The sequence below is a fragment of the Leucopleurus acutus genome (assembly GCF_964270905.1).
Source record: "Leucopleurus acutus genome assembly, chromosome: 16".
Lineage (NCBI taxonomy): Eukaryota > Metazoa > Chordata > Mammalia > Artiodactyla > Delphinidae > Leucopleurus > Leucopleurus acutus.
The window spans coordinates 77553300-77560475 of NC_139158.1; positions in this window are offsets into that span (position 1 = coordinate 77553300).

Below are 7176 nucleotides of genomic sequence, written 5' to 3' on the forward strand. Positions count from 1 at the left end.
AAGTGGAAGCTGACAGCTGTACCCACTTAGGGAGCACTTCGGGGTTCCAGCCGCCAGGAGGTCAGCCCCCTCCAGCCTGATGGGGGAAGGAAGTTGGATTTCTTTTTTTTTTTTTTTTTTTTTTTGCGGTACGCGGACCTCTCACTGCTGTGGCCTCTCCCGGTGCGGAGCAACAGGCTCCGGACGCGCAGGCTCAGCGGCCATGGCTCACGGGCCCGGCCGCTCCGCGGCATGTGGGATCCTCCCGGACCGGGGCACGAACCCGTGTCCCCTGCATCAGCAGGTGGACTCTCAACCACTGTGCCACCAGGGAAGCCCAGGAAGTTGGATTTCTAAGGCGCGTGCTATTCACAGGGAGAAGACATGCGTTTCCGCACTAGTGTTCGTGGCCAGGTTCAGGTTTTTAGACCCTGAAAACAAATCTCCTTGACCGGTTCTCCCCCATCTGCTGCTCCTCCCGTCTTGCTGGGGGAACCAGGGTAGCCCCTGGCTGTGTTTTGATGTAGCACTGTGACCCCAAAGATCCGAGACTCATGGGCGGCACCCTCCCCCCCCCCCCCCCCGTGGTGTGGCCTTACGGTCCACTCTGGGGGCAGGGGCAGGGGCAGGGGTATGGGTACATCTGCATGGGGCTCAAACAGCCCTGGGTTCAGGTCCTAAATCTGCCACTTCATGCTGTGTGGTCATCAGCAGGGTCCCCATGGAGCCTCCCACCTCGCCTGAAAAACAAGGAGAGACCTGCCCTGCAGGGTGACTTATTTCTGGACGTGATTCCAGTGACACGACTCCTGGAACGGGCTTAGTGGGGTACCAGGCCCACCCTGACATTCACCATCACACCACCAGCCACCCTTCCAGCTCCCACCCCGCTGCCTACTCCAGCCCGCCTTCCCTGCCCTCTACCACTTCCCACTTCCCTGGCACTCCATCCCTTCTTTGTTTACTGTTTACAGTCTGTCTCCAGCTGGAATATGAGCTCTACCCTGCCTTATGCAGGACACATATTCAACAACAATAAATATTGTTGAGGGACTTCCCTGGTGGTCCAGTGGTTGAGTTGCCGTGCTTCCAGTGCAGGGGACGTGGGTTTGAACCCTGCTCGGGGAACTAAGATCCCACATGCCGTGAGGCCAAAACCAAAACCAAACCAAAACAACAACCTCAACAACGAAACATACATACGTACGCACGTACGCACATGCGCACATAAATATTGTTGAGTGCACGCGTGAGGGAATGGGAGCTCTAACCCAGCTGTCAGTTTCCCCGGCTGTGCAGTGAGGATGATGCTACTAGAAGTCTCTAGGTGGCTTTGGATGCATCAAACCCTTGTGTGAGCACCTGGCCCAGGCGCTCAGCAGATGCAAGTTCATGTCCCCGGCTGTCGGCTTTATAATACAGGCAGGAGAACGGCCCCTCCCCCAGCCCTCGAGGGCAGCCACACAGACTCAGCCAGTGAGGCCTGAGCGGGACCTCTGCACATTGGATCCTTCCACACACCAGGCGGGGAGGCCCAGGTCAGGGAGGCTGTACACACTGGTCCGTGTAAGCGATGTGCGGAGCCTAGGACCGTGTCCGCTGTTCTGCGTGAAGCAGCCGGGGGCTCTCACTGGGGGAGGAGCTGGTCCGTGGTGGGTGACAGACCCTCCCCCATGGTGGCCAAGAGCAAGGGCACACGGGTGGATGCGGACGTGAGTCCCAGCCTGACTGCTCTTGGCTGGGTGGCCTCGGCAGGTGACTTCACACCTCTGAGCCTCGGTTTCCTGTCAGATGGGGTGATGGGAGCCCGCCGCTCTGAGAGCTGTGGTGAGAGAATAACCAGCGCAGGAATGAGAGCCATTACTGTGCTGAATTCAGAGTCGAGCAAAAGAGTTGAGGGAAGCAGAGGAACGGCCCCTCAAAGACATCCACGCCCTGATCCCTGGGACCTGTGAATGGATGCTACCTGGAGAGGGGGGATTAAGGTTGCAGATGGAATTAATCTTGCTAATCGGCTGACCTTATGATCAGGAGACTAGCCTGGGGGATCCAGGTGGGTCCCGTGGAACCACAAGAGCCCTTAAAAGTGGAAGAGGGAGGCAGCGAGAGAGGCTGGACCTGCCACTGCTGGCGCTGAAGATGGAGGAAGGGGCCACGAGCCACGGCATGTGAGTGGCCACCAGAAGCTAGAAAAGGCAGAAGAACCCTGGAGTTTGCAGAAGGAATGCAGCCCTGCCAACACACTGATTGTAGCGCAGAGGCTTCTGACCTCCCAGACTGTGAGATGGTGACTCTCTGTTGTCTTAAGGCATAAGTTTGTGGTAGTTTGTTAGTGCAGTTATAGGAAACTCACAGGAGGGCTGCGTCATGGCAGCCTCCACCCGGCCTCCCTCTCAGGAGCAGAACATGGCAGAATGAGGACCAGCCTCAGACCTGCTGACGGGGTTAAATCTAGTGGAACCCTGGCCCTTTGTAAATGAGAAGAGACCATCAAGGTCATCTAGGTCCACATTTCAGAGCGGGATGTCCCCCAGATTAGTCCCGAGCAACGTTCTGTTCATAATGGTCCCATGGGTCAGTCGGTTAGGAAATGCTGCGTACACTGTCTGGCTTTCAAGCAGTCACAGTACTCTTTATCTCTGAGAGGCTCTGAGAAGGCCTGCAGCAAAAAGCAAGAAAGGTTTTCTAACTTCCACTCAGCACTTCCAAAGATACTGTAGCGTAAACCTTCTTCCTCCAAGCCTTCCCCCCAGAACTTGTACTAACAACTCAACCAAGCTTGTGTTTGGTGGATGGGCTGATCTACTCAAATCAGTTCATGAGACAAATGGAGAAACTGAAGCCCAAACAGGTGGAGGTGCCCTGGAGAAGCAGTGCAGCTTCAACCAGCCACACGGCCCTGGGCAAGTCACATCATCTCTCAGAGCCTCTGATTCCTGATGGATAAAATGCAGACAAGAGGGCCTGCTTTGCAGAACACCATGGATAGCTGTCTCCATCCGTTGGGGCTGCTATAACAAAGTACCATAGGCTGGAGGACTTGTAAACAACAGAAATTTATTTCTCACAGTTCCAGAGGCTGGGAGTCTGAGCCCAGGATGCCAGCATGGGCAGGTCCTGGTGAGGGCCCTCTTCTGGATTGCAGACTATCCATTTCTCCCTGCGTCCTCACAGGGTGGAAAGAGAGCTCTCTGGAGCCTCTTATGTAAGGGCACTAATTCCACCCATGAGGGTTCCACCCTCAAGACCTAATTACCCCTAATTAGGCACCTCCTAATACCATCACATTGGCAGCTAGGCTTTTAACTTGAGTTTTCAGTCCATAAGCAAGGAAGTGGCCGTTGAAGTGGCCAGCACCCACCTGGTAGGTAGTTAGGCAAGAGTAGGTACTACTTGTATTCGTTTCCCATTGTTGCCACAAGTCACCACAGACTTACTGGCTTACAACACAAATTTATTATCTTACATTTCTGGAGGTCAGTAGTCCTAAAATCAAGATGTCAGCAGGGCTGTTTCCTTCTGGAGGCTCTAGAGCAGAATCTCTTTGCTTTGTCCCGCTTCTAGAAGCTGCCCTTGTTCCTGGGCTCACACCACTCTGACCTCTGCTTCTGTCATTACGTCTTCTGAGTCTGACCCTCCTGCCTCCCTCCTGTAAGGAACTCTGTGACTACAGTGGGTCCCCCTGGATAATTCAGGGTAACTTCCCAATCTCAAGGTTCTTCATCACAGCTGCAAAGTCCCTTCTGCCTTGTAAGGTGACATATTCCCAGGTCCCAGGGATAGGATGTGGACATCTTTGGGGACCACTATTCGGCTGACCACGCCCAGGATGCCTCCTTTGCTGGCCCTGCGTTCCTCCTGCTGCAGTGCATTCTCTCCCTCCTTTGCTCCAGGCTGGACATCAAAGGAGTGATTTAGTTCTAACCTGGGCTTCTGGTTGAGTCAAGTGCAGGAGAAAGTTTGCGTCTCCGCAGACATCCCCCATCCCTCTCAGACCATCACCCCCAGGCCATGCAGGTTGCAGTGGAAGAGCATCTTAGAAGGCAGGCTGCAGCCAGGGATTCCAGAGAAAACTGACTGCAAACTGTATCCCTTCATTCATCAAATATTGGAGTGCCTGCCGAATGCCTGGCCTCTCTTGGTGCTGCAGGCACAGGTGTGGACTGGACAGACCGGGCCCTGCCCTCAGGGAGCTGACTTCTCATGGGGAAGAAGGACAGTCGGGGAGAGATCACATAATAGGCACCAGATCAAAAACAAAAGAGCAGGGTATGAAGATGGAGGATGGTGGAGGTGTGCCCAGTTTGCCATATGGGGCTGGGGAGGGGGAGGGCCACAGAGGCTGAATCCTCGGATTCTAGGTTTGGCAACGGGGTTGATGGAGATGTCATCTTCAGAGAGGGGTTCACAGGAGGAGAGCAACTTTTTGCAGGCCTGCGGGGAAGTGATGAGTTCCGTCCTGGGTATGACAGTGTGATGGGCCCAAGGTCCATCTACATGGGATGTCAGTGGGTGAGGGAATGTCTGAGCTGGAGCTAATGACCGTGGGCATTGTTCACCTCGGGGTGGGTTCCCCATGGAGGAGAAGACAAGACGACCTGGGGCCGACGCCTGGGGAGCCTCCGTTTGGGCTGCAAAGGACGAGGAGCTGATGGGTGGAAGCAGAGAGACAGGTGCACGGGTGCCCAGAAAGCCAAGAGCGAAGGAAGAGGCTCACGAGGTGGAGAGCAGTCAACAGGGCCAAACGCTGCAGAGAAGCCCGGGAAGGGAAGACTCGAGAAGAATCCATTTGGCTCAGCTGGAGGAGGGCCCCAGTGGCCTCTGTTGCGGCCGTGTGCCGGGGGCAGAAGCTGCAAAGCAGCGGCGGAGCGGTGAGCAGGAGTAGAGGAAGCTGGGACAAGACGCGTGCACAGCTCTTTCCTTGGCCGGGAAGTATGGAGGAGTCAGGCCAGTGGCTGGAGGTGGCCGTGGGGGTGATGGCTTTTTCCATCTTTATTTCTGGTTTATTTAGGCAGGGGACACCTGATGGTTGGAAGCCAGGAGAGGGGGAGGTGAAGATAAAGGGGAGGGGTTGACCAAGGTGCGAAGTGGGCGGAAGGAGGCGCCTCCAGAATCCCAAAGTGGGGGTGGGACAGCCATCTGGGAGGAAGGAACCAGTGCGGGAGGCCTGTGGGCTGGGGGCAGGAGGTGTGTGCAGGAAACACATGGGCACTGGCTCTGGACCGTGCAGGGATGGGCAGGTCACCATGGGGCTTTACATCTACGAGTGATGCGGTCCGATTGGAGCCTGAGAACCAACATCTGGCAGCTGAGTCAATGGGTGGAAGAGGCCCATCAACCTGTTAGGGACAGGGCTCACAAGTGTCCATCTCCTTTGTGGAGGTGCTGGTGGAAATGCACCTCATAACTCAAGATGCAGAATATTTTGGGAGGTGGTATTCTTGGAAGTTTAAAAACACAAGATCTAGGGGATAGACTGGGTTTGGATCCTGACTCCCTTCCAACAAGCTGTGTGACCTCGGGCTGGTTACTTGACCTCTCTGTGTGTATTAGTTGCTTGTAGCTGTATAACAGACTACCTCAAAACTTAGCAACTGAAAACAACACCCGTTTAGTATCTTACAGTCCCTGTGAGTTGGGAAGCCAGGAGCCGCTTAACTGGGGCCCTGTGCTTGGGGTTATTGGTGGGGCTGTGATCGAGGAAGTGGCAGGGGCCCGAGTCTGCTCAAGGCATGACTGGGGAGGACCCACTTCCAGGCAAAGTCAGCGGCTGTTGGCAGGATTCAGTTCTCCCTGGGCTGTTAACTGAGGCCCTCATTTCCTCACTGTCTGAAGCCAGAAGCCACCTTGAGTTCCAAATGGAGTTTGTCAAGTAGGGAGGTGGATAATTGAGTCTGGAATTCAGGAGAAGGGTCCAGGCAGGAGATATAAATGTGGGAGTCCTAGGCACGTAGATGGTATTTAAAACCAGGCAATCGGTTGAGGTCACCAAGGAAACGGGTGCAGATAGAAAACACGTCCAAGGGCTGAGCCTGGGGGCATCCCAGTATTGGGGAGATGATGGGGAACCAGCAATAGATGGTAAGGAGAGGCCGGTGGAAAAGAAGAAGACCCAGTGGAAGCCGCGTGAAAGAAGCATATCAGGTTTAACCGCCGATTCTGCTGACCAGTCCAGTGAGATGACCATGGACAACTGACTGCGTATTTAACAACAACCTGGGGTCGCTGGTCACTTTGACAAGGTGGTGTCAGTGGGTGTGAAAGCTGATGGGAAGGAGTTCAAGAGGGAATGGTAGGGGAGAGGCATGGGAGAGAGTGGATACATGCAGTATTTCAAGGAGTTTTGCTGTAAAGGAAAACAGAGAAATAAGACAATAGTTGAAGGGGAATTGTAGGATCCACAATTATTTTTTTTAACAGATCTTTACTGGAGTATAATAGCTTCACAATACTGTGTTAGTTTCTGTTGCACAGCAGAGCGAATCAGCCACATACATACACATGTCCCCATATCCCCTCCCTCTTGAGCCTCCCTCCCACCCTCCCTATCCCACCCCTCTAGGTGGGCACAAAGCACCGAGCTGATCTCCCTGTGCTATGCGGCTGCTTCTTCCCACCAGCCAACTGTTTTACGTTCGGCAGTGTATATATGTCGATGCTACTCTCACTTCGCCCTAGCTTCTCCCTCCCATCCCATGTCCTCAAGTCCATTCTCTATGTCTACCTCTTTATTCCTGCTCTGCAACTACGTTCATCAGTACCATTTTTTTTTTAGATTCCATATAGAATGGCCATTATCAAAAAATCTATAAACAATAAATGCTGGAGAGGGTGTGGAGATAAGGGAACCCTCTTGCACTGTTGGTGGGAATGTAAATTGATACAGCCACTATGGAGAACAGTATGGAGGTTCCTTAAAAAACTAAAAATAGAACTACCATATGACCCGGCAATCCCACTACTGGGCATATACCCTGAGAAAACCATAATTCAAAAAGAGTCATGTACCAAAATGTTCACTGCAGCTCTATTTACAATAGCCAGGACATGGAAGCAACCTAAGTGTCCATCATCGGATGAATGGCTAAAGAAGATGTGGCACATGTATACAATGAAATATTACTCAGCCATAAAAAGAAACGAAATTGAGTTATTTGTATTGAGGTGGAAGAGTGAAGTAAGTCAGAAAGAGTGAAG